Below are 24938 nucleotides of genomic sequence, written 5' to 3'. Positions count from 1 at the left end.
TTAGCTGTAGTAGCCTAGTACTGTTAGCTGTAGTAACCTAGTACTGTTAGCTGTAGTAGCCTAGTACTGTTAGCTGTAGTAGCCTAGTACTGTTAGCTGTAGTAATCTAGTACTGTTAGCTGTAGTAACCTAGCACTGTTAGCTGTAGTAACCTAGTACTGTTAGCTGTAGTAGCCTAGCACTGTTAGCTGTAGTAACCTAGTACTGTGAGCTGTAGTAACCTAGTACTGTTAGTTGTAGTAGCCTAGCACTGTTAGCTGTAGTAACCTAGTACTGTGAGCTGTAGTAGCCTAGCACTGTTAGCTGTAGTAGCCTAGTACTGTTAGCTGTAGTAACCTAGCACTGTTAGCTGTAGTAACCTAGCACTGTTAGCTGTAGTAACCTAGTACTGTTAGCTGTAGTAGCCTAGTACTGTTAGCTGTAGTAACCTAGTACTGTTAGCTGTAGTAACCTAGTACTGTTAGCTGTAGTAGCCTAGCACTGTGAGCTGTAGTAGCCTAGCACTGTTAGCTGTAGTAGCCTAGTACTGTTAGCTGTAGTAGCCTAGTACTGTTAGCTGTAGTAGCCTAGCACTGTGAGCTGTAGTAGCCTAGCACTGTTAGCTGTAGTAGCCTAGCACTGTTAGCTGTAGTAGCCTAGTACTGTTAGCTGTAGTAGCCTAGTACTGTTAGCTGTAGTAGCCTAGTACTGTTAGCTGTAGTAGCCTAGTACTGTTAGCTGTAGTAGCCTAGTACTGTTAGCTGTAGTAGCCTAGCACTGTGAGCTGTAGTAGCCTAGCACTGTTAGCTGTAGTAGCCTAGCACTGTTAGCTGTAGTAACCTAGTACTGTTAGCTGTAGTAATCTAGTACTGTTAGCTGTAGTAGCCTAGTACTGTTAGCTGTAGTAACCTAGCACTGTTAGCTGTTGTAGCCTAGCACTGTTAGCTGTAGTAGCCTAGCACTGTTAGCTGTAGTAGCCTAGTTCTGTTAGCTGTAGTAACCTAGTACTGTTAGCTGTAGTAGCCTAGCACTGTTAGCTGTTGTAGCCTAGCACTGTTAGCTGTAGTAGCCTAGTACTGTTAGCTGTAGTAATCTAGTACTGTTAGCTGTAGTAGCCTAGCACTGTTAGCTGTAGTAATCTAGTACTGTTAGCTGTAGTAGCCTAGTACTGTTAGCTGTAGTAGCCTAGCACTGTTAGCTGTAGTAACCTAGCACTGTTAGCTGTAGTAACCTAGTACTGTTAGCTGTAGTAGCCTAGTACTGTTAGCTGTAGTAGCCTAGCACTGTTAGCTGTAGTAACCTAGTACTGTTAGCTGTAGTAACCTAGTACTGTTAGCTGTAGCAGCCTAGTACTGTTAGCTGTAGTAACCTAGTACTGTTAGCTGTAGTAATCTAGTACTGTTAGCTGTAGTAACCTAGCACTGTTAGCTGTAGTAGCCTAGCACTGTTAGCTGTAGTAACCTAGTACTGTTAGCTGTAGTAGCCTAGCACTGTTAGCTGTAGTAGCCTAGCACTGTTAGCTGTAGTAATCTAGTACTGTTAGCTGTAGTAGCCTAGTACTGTTAGCTGTAGTAACCTAGCACTGTTAGCTGTAGTAGCCTAGTACTGTTAGCTGTAGTAATCTAGCACTGTTAGCTGTAGTAGCCTAGTACTGTTAGCTGTAGTAGCCTAGTACTGTTAGCTGTAGTAGCCTAGCACTGTTAGCTGTAGTAGCCTAGTACTGTTAGCTGTAGTAGCCTAGCACTGTTAGCTGTAGTAATCTAGCACTGTTAGCTGTAGTAGCCTAGCACTGTTAGCTGTAGTAACCTAGTACTGTTAGCTGTAGTATCCTAGTACTGTTAGCTGTAGTAGCCTAGCACTGTTAGCTGTAGTAATCTAGTACTGTTAGCTGTAGTAACCTAGCACTGTTAGCTGTAGTAGCCTAGTACTGTTAGCTGTAGTAGCCTAGCACTGTTAGCTGTAGTAACCTAGCACTGTTAGTTGTAGTAATCTAGTACTGTGAGCTGTGTACATATTACTATATTGCCCCCTGGGATAATAAAGACTGTTCCTCTCCTCTCCTCTCCTCTCCTCTCCTCTCCTCTCCTCTCCTCTCCTCTCCTCTCCTCTCCTCTCCTCTCCTCTCCTCTCCTCTCCTCTCTAGGTGCCCCCCTCCCCCCACTACACCTTCCAGCGTTACCCAGGCATCTTCAACACCTCCACAGCCGACAGCTTCCTCCAATCAAAAGTCAGCAATATCTTCTCCGGTCGTCTCACAGCGTTGGAACTCTTCGACATTCTAGATCACTACGCCCAGAACTGCGACGCCGTGGTGGGAAACAAAGAGGTCATGACCCAACTCAAGGACGCCGACTTTGACCTTTTACTGGTCGACCCCAACGAGATGTGTGGGTTCGTGATCGCTCACATCCTCGGCGTTCCCCTACGCCGTCTTTTCCACGGGCCTGTGGTACCCGGCGGAGGTCGGCGCTCCCGCCCCTCTCTCGTACGTCCCAGAGTTCAACTCTCTCCTCACCGATCGGATGTCTCTAGTCCAGAGGATTGTCAACACGGCGGTGTACCTGGTGTCCCGGTTCGGCGTTCAGTACCTGGTGTTACCGAAGTACGAGCGCATCATGAGGAAGCACGGCGTTGAGCCGCGGGTGGCCATGCAGGACCTGGTTCAGGGGAGCAGGTTGTGGATGTTGTCTACTGATCTGGCCCTGGAGTTTCCCAGGCCCACTTTACCACATGTTGTCTATGTAGGAGGGATACTGACCAAACCTGCCAGCCCATTACCTCAGGTTAGTATATATATATATACACACACACACACACACACACACACACACACACACACACACACACACACACACACACACACACACACACACACACACACACACACACACACACACACACACACACATCTATGGTTGGTCTCCTCCAGTGTTGGTCTCCTCCAGTGTTAGTCTCCTCCAGTGTTGGTCTCCTCCAGTGTTGGTGTCCGCCAGTGTTGGTCTCCTCCAGTATTATATCTATGGTTGGTCTCCTCCAGTGTTGGTCTCCTCCAGTATTATATCTATGGTTGGTCTCCTCCAGTGTTGGTCTCCTCCAGTATTATATCTATGGTCGGTCTCCTCCAGTGTTGGTCTCCTCCAGTGTTGGTCTCCTCCAGTGTTGGTCTCCTCCAGTATTATATCTATGGTTGGTCTCCTCCAGTGTTGGTCTCCTCCAGTATTATATCTATGGTTGGTCTCCTCCAGTGTTGGTCTCCTCCAGTATTATATCTATGGTCGGTCTCCTCCAGTGTTGGTCTCCTCCAGTGTTGGTCTCCTCCAGTGTTGGTCTCCTCCAGTGTTATATCTATGGTTGGTCTCCTCCAGTGTTAGTCTCCTCCAGTGTTGGTCTCCTCCAGTGTTGGTCTCCTCCAGTGTTGGTCTCCTCCAGTATTATATCTATGGTTGGTCTCCTCCAGTGTTAGTCTCCTCCAGTATTATATCTATGGTTGGTCTCCTCCAGTGTTGGTCTCCTCCAGTGTTAGTCTCCTCCAGTATTATATCTATGGTTGGTCTCCTCCAGTATTATATCTATGGTTGGTCTCCTCCAGTGTTGGTCTCCTCCAGTATTATATCTATGGTTGGTCTCCTCCAGTGTTGGTCTCCTCCAGTATTATATCTATGGTTGGTCTCCTCCAGTGTTGGTCTCCTCCAGTGTTGGTCTCCTCCAGTGTTGGTCTCCTCCAGTGTTAGTCTCCTCCAGTATTATATCTATGGTTGGTCTCCTCCAGTGTTGGTCTCCTCCAGTATTATATCTATGGTTGGTGTCCTCCAGTGTTGGTCTCCTCCAGTATTATATCTATGGTTGGTGTCCTCCAGTGTTGGTCTCCTCCAGTGTTATATCTATGGTTGGTCTCCTCCAGTGTTGGTGTCCTCCAGTATTATATCTATGGTTGGTCTCCTCCAGTGTTAGTCTCCTCCAGTGTTGGTCTCCTCCAGTGTTGGTCTCCTCCAGTGTTGGTCTCCTCCAGTGTTGGTCTCCTCCAGTATTATATCTATATAACCCTAACCCTTTATTTAACAAGGTAGGCTATTTGAGATCAAGTTCTCATTTACAACTTGCTTCCTGGCCAAGATAAAGCATAGCAGTTCTACACATACAACAACACAGAGCTACACATGGAATAAACAATAAACAAATAAATATACAATGGAATAAACAAACATACTGCCAATAATACCGTAGAAAAAGGCTGTATACAGTGTGTGGAAATGTAGAAGATTAGGGAGGTAACGATAGACCATAGTGGCGAAATTATTACAATATAGCAATTAAACACTGGAGTGATAGATGTGCAGAGGATGAATGTGCTAATAGAGATACTGGGATGATAAATAATAGAATAACAGTATGGGGATGAGGTAGTAGGATGGGCTGTTTACAGATGGGCTATGTACAGGTGCAGTGATCTGCGAGCTGCTCAGACAGCTGATGCTTAAAGCTAGTGAGGGAGATATGAGTCTCCAGCTTCAGCGATTTTTGCAGTTCGTTCCAGTCATTGGCAGCAGAGAACTGGAAGGAAAGGCGGCCAAAGGAGGTGTTGGCTTTTGGGGATGACCAGTGAGATATACCTGCTGGAGCGCGTGCTACGGGTGGGTGCTGCTATGGTGACCAGTGAGCTGAGATAAGGCGGGGCATTACCCAGCAAAGGCTTATAGATGACCTGGAGCCAGTGGGTTTAGCGACGAGTATGAAGCGAGGGCCAGCCAACGAGAGCATACAGGTTGCAGTGGTGGGTAGTGTGTGGGGCTTTGGTGACAAAACGGATAGGCTGCGTCCAATTTGCTGAGTAGAGTGTAGGAAGCTATTTTGTAAACGACATCGCCGAAGTCAAGGATCGGTAGGCTAGTCAGTTTTACGAGGGTATGTTTGGCAGCATGAGTGAAAGATGCTTTGTTGCGAAATAGGAAGCCAATTCTAGAATTAACTTTGGATTGGAGATGTTTGATGTGAGTCTGGAAAGAGAGTTTACAGTCTAACCAGACACCCAGGTATTTCTAGTTGTCCACATAAGTCAGAACCGTCCAGAGTAGTGATGCTGGACGGGCGGGCAGGTGCAGGCAGCGATCGGTTGAAGAGCATGCATTTAGTTTTACTTGCATTTAAGAGCAGTTGGATGCCACGGAAGGAGCGTGTATGGCATTGAAGCTCGTCTGGAGGTTAGTTAACACAGTATCCAAGGAAGGGCCAGTGTAAAGGGGTGCGTAACCGGTGGCAGGGAAGTCAGACGCAGGAGAGCAGAACTAGGTAATAGCCGGAGCAGTTTAATATCAAAACCAACGGCATAAAGAAAATACCAGTATGGGTACAAAACCCGACGCGCACCAGTAAACATGTGCACAAGCACTTACAATAAAACAATCCCACACAAAGACATGGGGGGGGAACAGAGGGTTAAATACACAACACTTAATGAGGGGAAATGAGAACCAGGTGTGTAGGGAAACAAGACAAAACAAATGGAAAATGAAACGTGGATCGAAGATGGCTAGAAGACCGGTGACGCCGACTGCCGAACGCCGCCCGAACAAGGAGAGGAACCAACTTCGGTGGAATTCGTGACAGCCAGATGTATACAGAATGGTGTCGTCTGCGTAGAGGTGGATCAGAGAATCACCAGCAGCAAGAGTGACATCATTGATGTATACAGAGAAAAGAGTCGGCCCAAGAATTGAACCCTGTGGCACCCCATAGAGACTGCCAGAGGTCCGGACAACAGGCCCTCCGATTTGACACACTGAACTCTTTTGAGAAACCAAAGCCAAAAGCCTTGGCCAGGTCGATGAATACGGCTGCACAGTATTGTCTTTTTTCGATGGCGGTTATGATATCGTTTAGGACCTTGAGTGTGGCTGAGGTGCCCCCATGACCAGCTCGGAAACCAGATTGCATAGCGGAGAAGGTACGGTGGGATTCGAAATGGTCGGTGATCTGTTTGTTAACTTGGCTTTCGAAGACCTTAGAAAGGCAGGGTAGGATAGATATAGGTCTGTAACAGTTTGGGTCTAGAGTGCCTCCCCCTTTGAAGAGGGTGATGACAGCAGCTGCTTTCCAATCTATGGGAATCTCAGACGATACAAAAGAGAGGTTGAACAGGCTAGTAATAGGGGTTGCAACAATTTCAGTGGATCATTTTAGAAAGAAAGGGTCCAGATTGTCAAGCCCAGCTGATTTGTAGGGGTCCTTTTTTTGCAGCTCTTTCAGAACATCAGCTGACTGGATTTGAGTGAAGGAGAAAATGGGAGGCTTGGGCGAGTTTCTGCAGAGCTGTTGACTGGGGTAGGGGTAGCCAGGTGGAAAGCATGGCCAGCTGTAGAAAAATGCTTATTGAAATTCTCAATTATCGTGGATTTATCGGTGGTGACAGTGTTTCCTAGCCTCAGAGCAGTGGGCAGTTGGGAGGAGGTGCTCTTATTCTCCATGGACTTTACAGTGCCCCAGAACTTTTTGGAGTTTGTGTTGCAGGAAGTACATTTCTGCTTGAAAAAGCTAGCCTTGGCCTTTCTAACTGTCTGTGTATATTGGTTCCTAACTTCCCTGAAAAGTTGCATATCGCAGGGGCTATTCGATGCTAATGCAATATGCCACAGGATGTTTTTGTGCTGGTCAAGGGCAGACAGGTCTGGAGTGAACCAAGGGCTATATCTGTTCCTGGTTTTTCATTTTTTGAATAGGGATTTTTTAATGGTGAGGAAAGCACTTTTAAAGAATAACCAGGCATCCTCTACCGACGGGATGAAGTCAATATTCTTCCAGGATACCCGGCAGGTCAATTAGAAAGGCCTGCTCTCTGAAGTGCTTTAGGGAGCGTTTGACAGTGATGAGGGGTGGTCGTTTGGTTGCAGACCCATTACGGATGCAGACAATGAGGCAGTGATCGCTGAGATCCTGGTTGAAAACAGCAGAGGTGTATTTAGAGGGCAGGTTGGTTAGGATGATATCTATGAGGGTGCCCGTGTTTACGGATTTAGGGTTGTACCTGGTAGGTTCCATGATCATTTGTGTGAGATTGAGGGCATCTAGCTTAGATTGTAGGACGGCCGGGGTGTTAACCTCTCTGGGCTAGGCGGGACGAATTCGTCCCACCTAAGTAACAGCCAGTTGAATCCTGTGGCGCGATTTTCAAAACCTTTGAAATGCTATTACTTCAATTTCTCAAACATATGACTATTTTACAGGTATTTAAAGACAAGACTCTCGTTAATCTAACCACACTGTCCGATTTCAAAAAGGCTTTACAACGAAAGCAAAACATTAGATTATGTCAGCAGAGTACCAAGCCAGAAATAATCAGACACCCATTTTTCAAGCTAGCATATAATGTCACAAAAACCCAGAAGACAGCTAAATGCAGCACTAACCTTTGATGATCTTCATCAGATGACAACCCTAGGACATTATGTTATACAATACATGCATGTTTTGTTCAATCAAGTTCATATTTATATCAAAAACCAGCTTTTTACATTAGCATGTGACGTTCAGAACTAGCAAATTCCCCGCAAACTTCCGGGGAATTCGCTAACAATTTACTAAATTACTCACGATAAACGTTCACAAAAAGCATAACAATTATTTTAAGAATTATAGATACAGAACTCCTCTATGCACTCGATATGTCCGATTTTAAAATAGCTTTTTGGTGAAAGCACATTTTGCAATATTCTAAGTACATAACCCAGGCATCACGGGCTAGCTATTTAGACACCCGGCAAGTTTAGCACTCACCAATATCAGATTTACTATTATAAAAGTTTGATTACCTTTTGTTGTCTTCGTCAGAATGCACACCCAGGACTGCTACTTCAATAACAAATGTTGGTTTGGTCCAAAATAATCCATCGTTATATCCGAATAGCGGCGTTTTGTTTGTGCGTCCCAGACACTATCTGAAATGGTAAATCAGGGTCGTGCGCATGGCGTAATTCGTGACAAAAAAATCTAAATATTCCATTACCGTACTTTGAAGCATGTCAACCGCTGTTTAAAATCCATTTTTATGCCATTTTTCTCGTAAAAAAGCGATAATATTCCGGGGGGGGTTGTCCAGGAAGTTGTTCTAGAAGGGATTGAATTTGTTGTTGTCTAATAGTTTTGTTGGCAGGTTTCCACACTACTTTCCTTCCACCTATAGCATTTCTTAATATTACTCAGTTCCTTTGGCTTTGATGCCTCATGATTGAGTATTGCTCTGTTCCAGTAGACTGTGATTTTGCTGTGATCTGATAGGGGGGTCAGTGGACTGACTGTGAACCCTCTGAGAGACTCTGGGTTGAGGTCAGTGATAAAGTAGTCTACAGTACTACTGCCAAGAGATGAGCTATAGGTGTACCTACCGTAGGAGTCCCCTCGAAGCCTACCATTGACTATGTACAGACCCAGCATCTGACAGAGCTGTAGGAGTTGTGACCCGTTTTTGTTGGTTATGTTGTCATAGTTGTGTCCAGGGGGGCATATGGGGGAGGGAATGCTGTCACCTCCAGGTAGCTGTTTGTCCCCCTGTGTGCTGAGGGTGTCAGGTTCTTGTCCAGTTCTGGCATTTAGGTCAACACAGACTAGTACATGTCTCTGGGCCTGGAAATGATTGATTTCCCCCTCCAGGATGGAGAAGCTGTCTTCATTATAGTATGGGGATTCTAGTGGGGGGATATAGGTAGGATGGAGAAGCTGTCTTCATTATAGTATGGGGATTCTAGTGGGGGATATAGGTAGCACACAGGAGGACATTTTTATCTGTTGAGATCATTTCCTTTTGAATTTCTAGCCAAATGTAAAATGTTCCTGTTTTGATTAATGTAATAGAGTGGGTTAGGTCTGCTATATACCAAATTAGCATACCCTCTGAGTCCCTTCCCTGTTTCACACCTGGTAGTTTGGTGGATGGGACTACCAGCTCTCTGTAACCTAGAGGACAACCAGTGGGTCCATCTCCTCTATACCACCCACCTGGTAGTGTGGTGGATGGGACTACCAGCTCTCTGTAACCTAGAGGACAACCAGTGGGTCCATCTCCTCTATACCACCCACCTGGTAGTGTGGTGGATGGGACTACCAGCTCTCTGTAACCTAGAGGACAACCAGTGGGTCCATCTCCTCTATACCACCCACCTGGTAGTGTGGTGGATGGGACTACCAGCTCTCTGTAACCTAGAGGTCAACCAGTGGGTCCGTCTCCTCTATACCACCTGGTAGTGTGGTGGATGGGACTACCAGCTCTCTGTAACCTAGAGGACAACCAGTGGGTCCATCTCCTCTATACCACCTGGTAGTGTGGTGGATGGGACTACCAGCTCTCTGTAACCTAGAGGACAACCAGTGGGTCCGTCTCCTCTATACCACCCACCTGGTAGTGTGGTGGATGGGACTACCAGCTCTCTGTAACCTAGAGGACAACCAGTGGGTCCGTCTCCTCTATACCACCTGGTAGTGTGGTGGATGGGACTACCAGCTCTCTGTAACCTAGAGGACAACCAGTGGGTCCATCTCCTCCATACCACCCACCTGGTAGTGTGGTGGATGGGACTACCAGCTCTCTGTAACCTAGAGGACAACCAGTGGGTCCATCTCCTCTATACCACCTGGTAGTGTGGTGGATGGGACTACCAGCTCTCTGTAACCTAGAGGACAACCAGTGGGTCCATCTCCTCTATACCACCTGGTAGTGTGGTGGATGGGACTACCAGCTCTCTGTAACCTAGAGGACAACCAGTGGGTCCATCTCCTCTATACCACCTGGTAGTGTGGTGGATGGGACTACCAGCTCTCTGTAACCTAGAGGACAACCAGTTGGTCCGTCTCCTCTATACCACCTGGTAGTGTGGTGGATGGGACTACCAGCTCTCTGTAACCTAGAGGACAACCAGTTGGTCCATCTCCTCTATACCACCCACCTGGTAGTGTGGTGGATGGGACTACCAGCTCTCTGTAACCTAGAGGACAACCAGTGGGTCCATCTCCTCTATACCACCCACCTGGTAGTGTGGTGGATGGGACTACCAGCTCTCTGTAACCTATAGGAAAACCAGTGGGTCCGTCTCCTCTATACCACCTGGTAGTGTGGTGGATGGGACTACCAGCTCTCTGTAACCTAGAGGACAACCAGTGGGTCCATCTCCTCTATACCACCTGGTAGTGTGGTGGATGGGACTACCAGCTCTCTGTAACCTAGAGGACAACCAGTGGGTCCATCTCCTCTATACCACCTGGTAGTGTGGTGGATGGGACTACCAGCTCTCTGTAACCTAGAGGACAACCAGTGGGTCCGTCTCCTCTATACCACCTGGTAGTGTGGTGGATGGGACTACCAGCTCTCTGTAACCTAGAGGACAACCAGTTGGTCCGTCTCCTCTATACCACCCACCTGGTAGTGTGGTGGATGGGACTACCAGCTCTCTGTAACCTAGAGGACAACCAGTGGGTCCATCTCCTCTATACCCCCCACCTGGTAGTGTGGTGGATGGGACTACCAGCTCTCTGTAACCTAGAGGGCAACCAGTGGGTCCATCTCCTCTATACCACCTGGTAGTGTGGTGGATGGGACTACCAGCTCTCTGTAACCTAGAGGGCAACCAGTGGGTCCGTCTCCTCTATACCACCCACCTGGTAGTGTGGTGGATGGGACTACCAGCTCTCTGTAACCTAGAGGACAACCAGTGGGTCCATCTCCTCTATACCACCTGGTAGTGTGGTGGATGGGACTACCAGCTCTCTGTAACCTAGAGGGCAACCAGTGGGTCCGTCTCCTCTATACCACCCACCTGGTAGTGTGGTGGATGGGACTACCAGCTCTCTGTAACCTAGAGGGCAACCAGTGGGTCCATCTCCTCTATACCACCCACCTGGTAGTGTGGTGGATGGGACTACCAGCTCTCTGTAACCTAGAGGACAACCAGTGGGTCCATCTCCTCTATACCACCTGGTAGTGTGGTGGATGGGACTACCAGCTCTCTGTAACCTAGAGGGCAACCAGTGGGTCCATCTCCTCTATACCACCTGGTAGTGTGGTGGATGGGACTACCAGCTCTCTGTAACCTAGAGGACAACCAGTGGGTCCATCTCCTCTATACCCCCCACCTGGTAGTGTGGTGGATGGGACTACCAGCTCTCTGTAACCTAGAGGACAACCAGTGGGTCCATCTCCTCTATACCACCTGGTAGTGTGGTGGATGGGACTACCAGCTCTCTGTAACCTAGAGGACAACCAGTGGGTCCGTCTCCTCTATACCACCTGGTAGTGTGGTGGATGGGACTACCAGCTCTCTGTAACCTAGAGGGCAACCAGTGGGTCCATCTCCTCTATACCACCCACCTGGTAGTTTGGTGGATGGGACTACCAGCTCTCTGTAACCTAGAGGACAACCAGTGGGTCCATCTCCTCTATACCACCTGGTAGTGTGGTGGATGGGACTACCAGCTCTCTGTAACCTAGAGGACAACCAGTGGGTCCATCTCCTCTATACCACCTGGTAGTGTGGTGGATGGGACTACCAGCTCTCTGTAACCTAGAGGACAACCAGTGGGTCCATCTCCTCTATACCACCCACCTGGTAGTGTGGTGGATGGGACTACCAGCTCTCTGTAACCTAGAGGGCAACCAGTGGGTCCATCTCCTCTATACCACCTGGTAGTGTGGTGGATGGGACTACCAGCTCTCTGTAACCTAGAGGACAACCAGTGGGTCCGTCTCCTCTATACCACCCACCTGGTAGTGTGGTGGATGGGACTACCAGCTCTCTGTAACCTAGAGGACAACCAGTGGGTCCATCTCCTCTATACCACCTGGTAGTGTGGTGGATGGGACTACCAGCTCTCTGTAACCTAGAGGACAACCAGTGGGTCCGTCTCCTCTATACCACCCACCTGGTAGTGTGGTGGATGGGACTACCAGCTCTCTGTAACCTAGAGGGCAACCAGTGGGTCCATCTCCTCTATACCACCCACCTGGTAGTGTGGTGGATGGGACTACCAGCTCTCTGTAACCTAGAGGGCAACCAGTGGGTCCATCTCCTCTATACCACCCACCTGGTAGTGTGGTGGATGGGACTACCAGCTCTCTGTAACCTAGAGGTCAACCAGTGGGTCCATCTCCTCTATACCACCCACCTGGTAGTGTGGTGGATGGGACTACCAGCTCTCTGTAACCTAGAGGACAACCAGTGGGTCCGTCTTCTCTATACCACCCACCTGGTAGTGTGGTGGATGGGACTACCAGCTCTCTGTAACCTAGAGGACAACCAGTGGGTCCATCTCCTCTATACCACCTGGTAGTGTGGTGGATGGGACTACCAGCTCTCTGTAACCTAGAGGACAACCAGTGGGTCCGTCTCCTCTATACCAGGTTTATTGTAGGATGACAATGTCTGTATTTCTGATTTCTTTGGTGATGTCCAGGTTCCTGCTCTTTGGACCAAAATACAGATGACCTCAGGCAGATGATGAAGGCTTTGGATATTTCAGGGTGAGATGATGAAGGCTTTGGATATTTCAGGATGAGCTGACCTCAGGCTTTGGATATTTCAGGGTGAGATGATGAAGGCTTTGGATATTTCAGGGTGAGATGATGAAGGCTTTGGATATTTCAGGGTTAGATGATGAAGGCTTTGGATATTTCAGGATGAGCTGACCTCAGGCTTTGGATATTTCAGGGTGAGATGATGAAGGCTTTGGATATTTCAGGGTGAGATGATGAAGGCTTTGGATATTTCAGGATGAGATGACCTCAGGCTTTGGATATTTCAGGGTGAGATGATGAAGGCTTTGGATATTTCAGGATGAGATGATGAAGGCTTTGGATATTTCAGGATGAGATGATGAAGGCTTTGGATATTTCAGGATGAGCTGACCTCAGGCTTTGGATATTTCAGGGTTAGATGATGAAGGCTTTGGATATTTCAGGATGAGCTGACCTCAGGCTTTGGATATTTCAGGATGAGATGACCTCAGGCTTTGGATATTTCAGGGTTAGATGACCTCAGGCTTTGGATATTTCAGGGTGAGATGATGAAGGCTTTGGATATTTCAGGATGAGCTGACCTCAGGCTTTGGATATTTCAGGGTTAGATGATGAAGGCTTTGGATATTTCAGGGTGAGATGACCTCAGGCTTTGTGTTCCATAAAGTGTCCAATAAAGTGTTTAATGTTGTTAGTCGTGTGGTTTGGCCTCGGACCAGTAAGTGTGAGCAGAGCCTTCTGAGCATCTATTCTCTCTCTGTCTCTCTCTCTCTCTCTCTCTCTCTCTCTCTCTCTCTCTCTCTCTCTCTCTCCATTTTTCTCTCCCTCTCTCTCTCTACCTCTCTCTACCACTCTCTCTCTCCTTGTTTGGTGTGGCAGGTAGCCTGGTGGTTAGAGTGTTGGTCCAGTAACCGAAAGGTTGCTAGATTGAATCTCTGAGCTGACAAGGTAAAAAAATCTGTTGTTCTGCCCTCTGAACAAGTCAGTTAACCCACTGTTCCTAGGCTGTCATTGTAAATAAGAATTTGTTCTTAACTGACTTGCCTAGTTAAATAAAGTTAAAAAGTCTCACACCCACTTCAAAGCTCTCTTTTATCGATCTGGCAGGCTGGGTTGGCCCTTGCCATGCCGTGCGGGGTGGGGAAATGGTTCAGGGGTCAACCTACGAGGTTGGGGTCAGCTCTGACGTACGGAGACGAGAGAGCGCGGGCCGCCGGCATCCAGTGTGGAGGGTTGTGGAATGTGGCTTTAGCCAATAAGAAGGCATTGTTCTGGCGGTGGGGTCGAGGGTCGAGGGTGGAAAAGAGGACCATTGTAACACAACAATTCTCTCCGCCCCCCATCTCTCTCTCTCCCCGTCTTTCTCTCTTTCTCTCTCTCCCCGTCTTTCTCTCTATCTCTCTCTCTCCCTCTCTTTCTCTCTTTCTCTCTCTCCACCTCTCTCTCTCTCTCTACCCCTCTTTCTTTCTCTCTCTCTCTCTCTCTCTCTCTCCCCGTCTTTCTCTCTCTCTCTCTGGGACTGTGATACAAACACACGTACAGGGTCTGTGCTGTAGAAACACTGGGACCAGTGTGTCCTAGGTTTATAGCCCGTGCCATCCCCAGAGCTCACACACACACACACACACACACACACACACACACACACACACACACACACACACACACACACACACACACACACACACACACACACACACACACACACACACACACACAATCTTCCTAGAGACCATCCCTCCTCCCCTCTCATCCCTCTCTCCTTCTCTCCCCCTGTCTTCACATCATTCCCTCTCTCCTCCCCTCTCATCCCTCTCTCCTTCTCTCCCCCTGTCTTCACATCATTCCCTCTCTCCTCCCCTCTCATCCCTCTCTCCTTCTCTCCCTCTGTCTTCACATCATTCCCTCCCTCCCTCCCTCCCAGTCACCCAAATGAGGCCTTTTCAGACCGGACTGTACAATGGCAGACATTCATCTAGGCTTGTTAGCGTGCTAGGCTAATGTTTGGTGAGCTAGGCTGTTAGCGTGCTAGGCTATTGTTTATACACTCCATTGAGTGTGTCACTAGGCTCAGTGTTCTGGAACAATGTGTCTTAATGTATAGCTAGGTTGTTAGCATGCTAGGCTAATGTTTAGTGATTCTATCCACTCCATTGAGTGTTTTCACTGGGCTCAGTGTTCTGGCACAATGTGTCTTAATGTGACGTATGCAATGCATTATTAACCAACACAGGGCACTATAGTTCCCTATTACCAGGCTAGCTAACTGGCTGCAGCATGTCATGCTAACAGCTAAACACAGTTAGCCATCATGCTAACATTGCTAACGGCTAAGGAGCTTTAATAACTGGATATGTAATGAGCCACAGTTAACCATCATGCTAACATTGCTAACGGCTAAGGAGCGTTAATAACTGGATACGTAATGAGACACAGTTAACCATCATGCTAACATTGCTAACGGTTAAGGAGCTTTGATAACAGGATATGTAATGAGTCACAGTTAACCATCATGCTAACATTGCTGACGGCTAAGGAGCTTTGATAACAGGATACAATGAGACACAGTTAACCATCATGCTAATGGCTAAAGAGCTTTGATAACAGGATATGTAATGAGACACAGTTAACCATCATGCTAACATTGCTAACGGCTAAGGAGCTTTAATAACAGGATACAATGAGACACAGTTAACCATCATGCTAACATTGCTGACGGCTAAGGAGCTTTGATAACAGGATACAATGAGACACAGTTAACCATCATGCTAATGGCTAAAGAGCTTTGATAACAGGATATGTAATGAGACACAGTTAACCATCATGCTAACATTGCTAACGGCTAAAGAGCTTTGATAACAGGATACGTAATGAGACACAGTTAACCATCATGCTAACATTGCTAACAGCTAAAGAGCTTTGATAACAGGATACAATGAAACACAGTTAACCATCATGCTAACATTGCTAACGGCTAAAGAGCTTTAATAACAGGGTATGTAATGAGACACAGTTAACCATCATGCTAACATTGCTAACGGCTAAAGAGCTTTGCTAACCTGCATAGGCTTCTTCTGACTTTGACCCAACATGTAGCTAGCTCAGTTGTCTTAGAGGAGGCCGATAGCCTAAAGGCTAACAATACAGTCTAACAATAACAGGAACCTGTATTTGTGTTAGCTAGACAGAACCCCTTCCTGCCTTTAATAAGGCTGCTAGGCCCAAAATGGCACCCTGATCCATATCCAGTCACACACTACATAGAGAATAGAGGGACATTTGAGACACACTGTGACAATGACAAATGAGGAAGCCTCCCTGAACCAAAAGCACAAACAGCTCTGTTTACTATGCTACATCAGTTGGCTTTAGATCTACACCAACATGACCTACTTACCTATTTAGTTAGTGTGTGTGTGTGTGTGTGTGTGTGTGTGTGTGTGTGTGTGTGTGTGTGTGTGTGTGTGTGTGTGTGTGTCTCTCTGTGTGTGTGTGTGTGTGTGTGTGTGTGTGTGTGTGTGTGTGTGTGTGTGTGTGTGTGTGTGTGTGTGTGTGTGTGTGTGTGTGTGTGTGTGTTAGGATCGGGTGAGAGGGGAGGGGGAAGCTCATCCTAGATCTGTTGCTAAGGGAAACAGAGAGAAGGGCGGGGACTATCACCTCACTCAGGGTCCCGGGAGACAGACAGGAAGTAGAATGATCACGTGACCGTTGTGCTGGCGTGTGACATCACATTCTGTTATGGTTCTGTTTTATATCAATAAAGTTTGATGATGGTGTAAACAGCGTCCAGGGATACAGTAGTCGTGGAGACAGTAGTCACGGGGTGTTAGGTGTGTGTGTGTTGGACAACAGATAGTCCTATGTCTAGATTTGACCTGTCTCCTCTCTCTCTCTCTCTCTCTCTCTGTGTGTGTCTGTGTGTGTCTGTGTGTGTGTCTGTGTGTGTGTGTGTGTGTGTTCTCTGTGTGTCTGTGTGTGTGTGTGTGTCTCTCTGTGTCTGTGTGTGTGTGTGTGTGTGTGTCTCTGTGTGTTTGTGTGTGTGTGTGTCTCTCTGTGTCTGTGTGTGTGTGTCTCTCTGTGTCTGTGTGTGTGCGTCTCTCTGTGTGTGTGCTGCAGGACTATGAATCGTGGGTAAATGACACGGCGGAGCACGGGTTCGTGGTGGTATCGTTTGGCGCCGGGGTCAAATACCTCTCAGAGGACATCACTCACAAACTGGCTGGAGCCCTGGGCAGGCTGCCCCAACGCGTGGTCTGGAGGTACTACCAATTCAATTCATTCACATTCCCTTCCACTGCAACTGGAAGGGGGAGGACACAACATGGCTGCTAATTCACATTCCCTTCCACTGCAACTGGGAGTGAGAGGACACAACATGGCTGCTAATTCACATTCCCTTCCACTGTAACTGGGAGGGGGAGGACACAACATGGCTGCTAATTCACATTCCCTTCCACTGCAACTGGGATGGGGAGGACACAACATGGCTGCTAATTCACATTCCCTTCCACTGCAACTGGGAGGACACAACATGGCTGCTAATTCACATTCCCTTCCACTGTAACTGGGATGGGGAGGACACAACATGGCCGCTAATTCACATTCCCTTCCACTGTAACTGGGAGGGGGAGGACACAACATTGCTGCTAAATCACATTGACTTCCACTGTAACTGGGAGGGGGAGGACACAACATGGCTGCTAATTCACATTCCCTTCCACTGTAACTGGGATGGGGAGGACACAACATGGCTACTAATTCACATTCCCTTCCACTGTAACTGGAAGGGGGAGGACACAACATGGCTGCTAATTCACATTCCCTTCCACTGTAACTGGGAGTGAGAGGACACAACATGGCTGCTAATTCACATTCACTTCCACTGTAACTGGGAGGGGGAGGACACAACATGGCTGCTAATTCACATTCCCTTCCACTGTAACTGGGAGGGGGAGGACACAACATGGCTGCTAAATCACATTCCCTTCCACTGTAACTGGAAGGGGGAGGACACAACATGGCTGCTAATTCACATTCCCTTCCACTGTAACTGGGAGGGGGAGGACACAACATGGCTGCTAAATCACATTCCCTTCCACTGTAACTGGAAGGGGGAGGACACAACATGGCTGCTAATTCACATTCCCTTCCACTGTAACTGGAAGGGGGAGGACACAACATGGCTGCTAAATCACATTGGTCGAGTTCCTCCCCGACTATATTGCAGACGCATGCTACATCTTACAACGCCTGGATAGGTATAAATGACTTGGCACACAACCATTGGTTGATGCAAATCAACACCTGGGCATCTAGTTGGGCAGGAACTCAACCATTCACTCCCACTGCAACTAGGAGTGGGAGGACACAAAATGGCTGCCAGGGGTGGCACCATCAGCTGGGTGGGTGAGGTAAAATGGCTGAATGATAAACTACCACTGCTACTGTGTGGCACTAAAATGGCCCCAACACCTTCCCTTCTATCTCCAGATACTGCAATGGCCCCAACACCTTCCCTTCTATCTCCAGATACTGCAATGGCCCCAACACCTTCCCTTCTATCTCCAGATACTGCAATGGCCCCAACACCTTCCCTTCTATCTCCAGATACTGCAATGGCCCCAACACCTTCCCTTCTATCTCCAGATACTGCAATGGCCCCAACACCTTCCCTTCTATCTCCAGATACTGCAATGGCCCCAACACCTTCCCTTCTATCTCCAGATACTGCAATGGCCCCAACACCTCCCGTTCTATCTCCAGTGTTAACAGGTTGAATTATATACTGCAATGGATGTGGTGGTTAATTTCTGTATTATCAAATGAGGAGAGACAAACGTATCACACAAGTTTTAAGAGTTTATGCTTAAACATAATCTTTATTAGTCAGAACTCTCAGTCTTCCCTGTGGCTCAGTTGGTAGAGCATGGTGCTTGCAACGCCAGCATGGTGTTTGCAACGCCAGGGTTGTGGGTTCGGTTCCCACGGGGGGGCCAGTACAAAAACAAATGCATGAAATGAAATGTATGCATTCACTACTGTAAGTCGCTCTGGATAAGAGCGTCTGCTAAATGACTAAAATGGAAATGTAGCGATGGCTGGTCGACGAACCACCCTCAGATGATTTGTTGAGAGCCACGACACAAAGGCTACAAAAAATATTTTATAGCAAAGATCCATGTAGACTGAGGGGTCAGTCTACATGACAAACAACAGATGTGTGGAATGGGTCACAAGGTGGGGGAAAGGAGTATCACGCAGCCAGATATCATTTGCTATGAAGACTGTTCTTATTGTTCAGTTCGGTCCCCTAAGACGAGGCTCCGATCTTGTTCCTGGTACTTCATAGCACAGAAACACCAACTCATTCTATGGCATAAATCCATTGTCAACTACAGATACTCCCATTTCAAGCTAAAAAACCCCTTCTTGACCACACGCCTGGACAAGCTCACTGAGGGGAGTGAGCCTCTAGGTCATACACTATCCCAGGATAAGTGTAACATGAGAGAGGACATACAATGGTTCCAGAGATCTGTTGTCTCAATCCATATCATCGTCACAGCCCCATCAGCGTCAACTTGTTCTGTGGGAAAGGGGGAATTGAATCATCCTCATTGGTCTACCTGTCAGAACCTCACGAGGAGCCAATCCAGTGGTTCTGTTGGGGCCGCCCTCATCATGTATATCAGAGCCAGGGGTCATCACAGTGACCCCGGAAAGATCTGTCTCTTCCATAAGCTTCGCCATCTTAGATTTTAGGGTCTGATTAGCGTGTTCAACTAAACCTGCCGGATTGCAGCATTTAGCTACAATGGGTCCTGAGGTCTATCTGCAGACTCTGAGACAAGTTCTCTATCACCAGGTTCACAAAGTGGAAGCCATTGTCCCTGGTTAATTTAGATCATTTTTTTACATTTTACATTTTAGTCATTTAGCAGACGCTCTTATCCAGAGCGACTTACAGTAGTGAATGCATACATTTCATACAATTTCATAATTTTTTTGCTGGCCCCCGTGGGAATCGAACCCACAACCCTGGTGTTGCAAACACCATGCTCTACCAACTGAGCTACAGGGAAGGCTGATCAATCAATCGATCACATTTATTTATAAAGCCCTTTTTACATCAGCCGATGTCTCAAAGTGCTGTACAGAAACCCAGCCTAAAACCCCAAACAGAAAGCAATGCAGGTGTAGAAGCACGGTGGCTAGGAAAAACTCCCTAGAAAGGCCAAAACCTAGGAAGAAACCTAGAGAGGAACCAGGCTCTGAGGGGTGGCTAGTCCTCTTTTGGCTGTGCCGGGTGGAGATTAGAAACCTAGAGAGGAACCAGGCTCTGAGGGGTGGAGATTAGAAACCTAGAGAGGAACCAGGCTATGAGGGGTAGAGATTAGAAACCTAGAGAGGAACCAGGCTATGAGGGGAGGCTAGTCCTCTTCTGGCTGTGCCGGGTGGAGATTAGAAACCTAGAGAGGAACCAGGCTATGAGGGGTGGCCAGTCCTCTTCTGGCTGTGCTGGGTGGAGATTAGAAACCTAGAGAGGAACCAGGCTATGAGGGGTGGAGATTAGAAACCTAGAGAGGAACCAGGCTCTGAGGGGTGGACCAGTCCTCTTCTGGCTGTGCTGGGTGGAGATTAGAAACCTAGAGAGGAACCAGGCTATGAGGGGTGGCCAGTCCTCTTCTGGCTGTGCCGGATGGAGATTATAACAGAACATGGCCAAGATGTTCAAACGTTCATAGATGACCAGCAGGGTCAAATAATAATAATCACAGTGGTTGTAGAGGGTACAACAGGTCAGCACCTCAGGAGTAAATGTCAGTTGGCTTTTCGTAGCCAATGGTAACCCCCACCTTGGGATGATCTCTCTCTCAGCAGATTCTGGGCCACTGCAGTGGAATGTCAACAGGGGAAAGCCTCTACCCACTTGGAGAAGACATCCACTATCAACCAGACAATATTTGTAACCCTAACCCCAATAAAATTCATAATTAGGTGTTCAAATGGTCCTTCAGTGGTCGGATGAGCCGACAGTAGCATGGGAATCGCTCTTCCCATGTTGTTAGTCATACAAATCACACATTTTGCACACAAAATTATTCAGCAAACAAGAGAAAACCCAGGTGCAAACCAAAAAAATGTATTTACAAAATCAACGACTCCCCCCTTTTGATACATGACCCTCACCATGTGACAACTTAGCTAAGTAGGAGAAAACATGAAACCATGGTAAGACTGGTAGGGGCCCAGACCAGAGTTTTCTGCACCTGGTCTTAGCTAAGTAGGAGAAAACATGAAACCATGGTAAGACTGGTAGTGGCCCAGACCAGAGTTTTCTGCACCTGGTCTTAGCTAAGTAGGAGAAAACATGAAACCATGGTAAGACTGGTAGACCAGCCAGGGGCCCAGACCAGAGTTTTCTGCACCTGGTCTTAGCTAAGTAGGAGAAAACATGAAACCATGGTAAGACTGGTAGTGGCCCAGACCAGAGTTTTCTGCACCTGGTCATATGAACATAGTCGTTTCCACTTCCTCGACTCAACAGGAACCCACACAGAGGATTGCAAGTCAGAGATATCAGCGAGAGAGAAGAGGTTATGATCAGGAAGTAAAGCCAAGTCATCGTTACCTTTCGGAGACGGGGTCGGGAAGAGTTCGTACGATCGACGCAACTTACAAACAGCAATTTTCAGAAGGGTGCAAAAATAGCCTTTAGTAAAGTTATCAACACGTTTTGAATGAGAGATTGTCTTACCAGAGGAGGTCAGGAAGCCACGTTGTTTCCACAGAGGACCCAAATCATGTTCCACACCAAAGGCATATCTGCTATCTGTATAGATAGCACCTGACTGGCCTTTAGCTAAGATGCAAGCTCCGGGTGAATGCAAAGTGTTCTGCTGCTTGAGCAGAAAGGTAGGATGGTAATTGATCCCTTTACAGTGCGGTTGAGGTAGTAGTAACTGCATACGTGGGTTCTCCTTTACTCAGAGCGTTGAGCAGAGCCATCTACAAACAGTTCCGCATTCCGAGTCGTGCGGCCTCTCCATCGTCCTCGGTGGGCAACAAAGTAGCAGGATTTAACACAGTGCACCTCTTCAGATGGTCACGTGAGACATTGTCAGAAGAACATTCTGGATAATGTAGCAGTGGACCTGGTGTTAGACGGGCTGTCATTCTGATAATGTAGCAGTGGACCTGGTGTTAGACGGGCTGTCATTCTGATAATGCAGCAGTGGACCTGGTGTTAGACGGGCTGTCGTTCTGATAATGTAGCAGTGGACCTGGTGTTAGACGGGCCGTCATTCTGAATATGCAGCAGTGGACCTGGTGTTAGACGGGCCGTCATTCTGAATATGCAGCAGTGGACCTGGTGTTAGACAGGCCGTCATTCTGATAATGCAGCAGTGGACCTGGTGTTAGATGGACCGTCATTCTGATAATGCAGCAGTGGACCTGGTGTTAGATGGGCCGTCATTCTGATAATGTAGCAGTGGACCTGGTGTTAGACGGGCCGTCAGTCTGATAATGCAGCAGTGGACCTTGTGTTAGACGGGCCGTCATTCAGATAATGTAGCAGTGGACCTGGTGTTAGATGGGTCGTCATTCTGATAATGTAGCAGTGGACCTGGTGTTAGATGGGTCGTCATTCTGATAATGTAGCAGTGGACCTGGTGTTAGACGGGCGTCAATTTGATAATGTAGCAGTGGACCTGGTGTTAGACGGGCTGTCATTCTGATAATGCAGCAGTGGACCTGGTGTTAGATGGGCCGTCATTCTGATAATGTAGCTGTGGACCTGGTGTTAGACGGGCCGTCATTCTGATAATGCAGCAGTGGACCTGGTGTTAGACGGGCCGTCATTCTGATAATGCAGCAGTGGACCTGGTGTTAGACGGGCTGTCATTCTGATAATGTAGCAGTGGACCTGGTGTTAGACGGGCCGTCATTCTGATAATGCAGCAGTGGACCTGGTGTTAGATGGGCTGTCATTCTGATAATGCAGCAGTGGACCTGGTGTTAGACGGGCCGTCAGTCTGATAATGTAGCAGTGGACCTGGTGTTAGACGGGCTGTCAGTCTGATAATGCAGCTGTGGACCTGGTGTTAGACGGGCCGTCAGTCTGATAATGTAGCAGTGGACCTGGTGTTAGACGGGCTGTCAGTCTGATAATGCAGCTGTGGACCTGGTGTTAGACGGGCCGTCATTCTGATAATGCAGCAGTGGACCTGGTGTTAGACGGGCCATCATTCTGATAATGTAGCAGTGGACCTGGTGTTAGACGGGCCGTCATTCTGATAATGCAGCAGTGGACCTGGTGTTAGACGGGTCGTCATTCTGATAATGCAGCAGTGGATCTGGTGTTAGACGGGCCCTCATTCTGATAATGCAGCAGTGGACCTGGTGTTAGATGGGCCGTCATTCTGATAATGCAGCAGTGGACCTGGTGTTAGACGGGCTGTCATTCTAAAAAAATGTAGCAGTGGACCTGGTGTTAGACGGGCCGTCATTCTGATAATGCAGCAGTGGACCTGGTGTTAGACGGGCCGTCATTCTGATAATGCAGCAGTGGACCTGGTGTTAGACGGGCTGTCATTTTGAAAATGCAGCAGTGGACCTGGTGTTAGACGGGCTGTCATTCTGATAATGTAGCAGTGGACCTGGTGTTAGACGGGCCGTCAGTCTGATAATGCAGCAGTGGACCTGGTGTTAGACGGGCCATATACAGCTGCGGTATGATCAGCCGTGTTACAAACAGTGATTCAATCGTCATTTTTTTTTTTGTTGTCAACAATCTACACGAAATACTCTGTAATGTCAAAGAGGAAGACAAATGTTTTTATTTTATATTTTATTAACGAAACAAATAAATAATATAATATCTTGATTACATAAGTATTCAACCCTCTGAGTCAATACATGTTAGAATCACTTTTAGCAGCCATTACAGCTGTGAGTCTTTCTGGGTAAATCTCTAACAGCTTTGTACACCTGGATTGTACAGTATTTTCCCATTAGTGTTTTTTTTTATAATTCTTCAAGCTCTGTAAAGTTGGATGTTGGGTTAGGGTTAGGGTTAGGGTTAGGGTTAGCTCTGTAAAGTTGGTCGCCGGGTTAGGTTAGGTTAGGTTAGGTTAGCTCTGTAAAGTTGGTCGTCGGGTTAGGGTTAGGGTTAGCTCTGTAAAGTTGGTCGTCGGGTTAGGGTTAGGGTTAGCTCTGTAAAGTTGGTCCGGGTTAGGTTAGGTTAGGGTTAGGCTCTGTAAAGTTGGTCGTCGGGTTAGGGTTAGGGTTAGCTCTGTAAAGTTGGTCGCCGGGTTAGGGTTAGGGTAGGGTTAGGTAGGTTAGCTCTGTAAAGTTGGTCGTCGGGTTAGGGTTAGGAGGTTAGCTCTGTAAAAGTTGGTCGCCGGGTTAGGGTTAGGGTTAGGGTTAGCTCTGTAAAGTTGGTCGTCGGGTTAGGGTTAGGGTTAGCTCTGTAAAGTTGGTCGTTGGGTTAGGGTTAGGGTTAGGGTTAGCTCTGTAAAGTTGGTCGTTGGGTTAGGGTTAGGGTTAGGGTTAGCTCTGTAAAGTTGGTCGTCGGGTTAGGGTTAGGGTTAGGGTTAGCTCTGTAAAGTTGGTCGTCGGGTTAGGGTTAGGGTTAGCTCTGTAAAGTTGGTCGTCGGGTTAGGGTTAGGGTTAGGGTTAGCTCTGTAAGTTGGTCGTCGGGTTAGGGGTTAGGGTTAGTTCTCTGTAAAGTTGGTCGTCGGGTTAGGGTTAGGGTTAGGGTTAGCTCTGTAAAGTTGGTTGTTGGGTTGGGTTAGGTTAGGTTAGCTCTGTAAAGTTGGTCGTCGGGTTAGGGTTAGGGTTAGCTCTGTAAAGTTGGTCGCCGGGTTAGGGTTAGGGTTAGGGTTAGGGTTAGCTCTGTAAAGTTGGTCGTCGGGTTAGGGTTAGGGTTAGCTCTGTAAAGTTGGTCGCCGGGTTAGGGTTAGGGTTAGGGTTAGGGTTAGCTCTGTAAAGTTGGTCGTCGGGTTAGGGTTAGGGTTAGCTCTGTAAAGTTGGTCGCCGGGTTAGGGTTAGGGTTAGGGTTAGCTCTGTAAAGTTGGTCGTCGGGTTAGGGTTAGGGTTAGCTCTGTAAAGTTGGTCGTTGGGTTAGGGTTAGGGTTAGGGTTAGCTCTGTAAAGTTGGTCGTTGGGTTAGGGTTAGGGTTAGGGTTAGCTCTGTAAAGTTGGTCGTCGGGTTAGGGTTAGGGTTAGGGTTAGCTCTGTAAAGTTGGTCGTCGGGTTAGGGTTAGGGTTAGCTCTGTAAAGTTGGTCGTCGGGTTAGGGTTAGGGTTAGGGTTAGCTCTGTAAAGTTGGTCGTTGGGTTAGGGTTAGGGTTAGGGTTAGCTCTGTAAAGTTGGTCGTCGGGTTAGGGTTAGGGTTAGGGTTAGCTCTGTAAAGTTGGTCGTTGGGTTAGGGTTAGGGTTAGGGTTAGCTCTGTAAAGTTGGTCGTC

General features: G+C 47.7%; 1 pseudogene; it reads left to right on the top strand.

Annotated features, from left to right (window-relative positions):
* LOC123739468 (2-hydroxyacylsphingosine 1-beta-galactosyltransferase-like) overlaps positions 1-18388 on the top strand; it is a 50149-nt pseudogene extending 31761 nt beyond the window's left edge.
* The last annotated feature ends 6550 nt before the right edge of the window (positions 18389-24938 follow it).

This window comes from Salmo salar, unplaced genomic scaffold, assembly GCF_905237065.1.
Source record: "Salmo salar unplaced genomic scaffold, Ssal_v3.1, whole genome shotgun sequence".
Taxonomy (NCBI): Eukaryota; Metazoa; Chordata; class Actinopteri; order Salmoniformes; family Salmonidae; genus Salmo; species Salmo salar.
The sequence above is the reverse complement of the archived record's forward strand: the minus strand, read 5'-3'. Positions and strand labels throughout refer to the sequence as shown.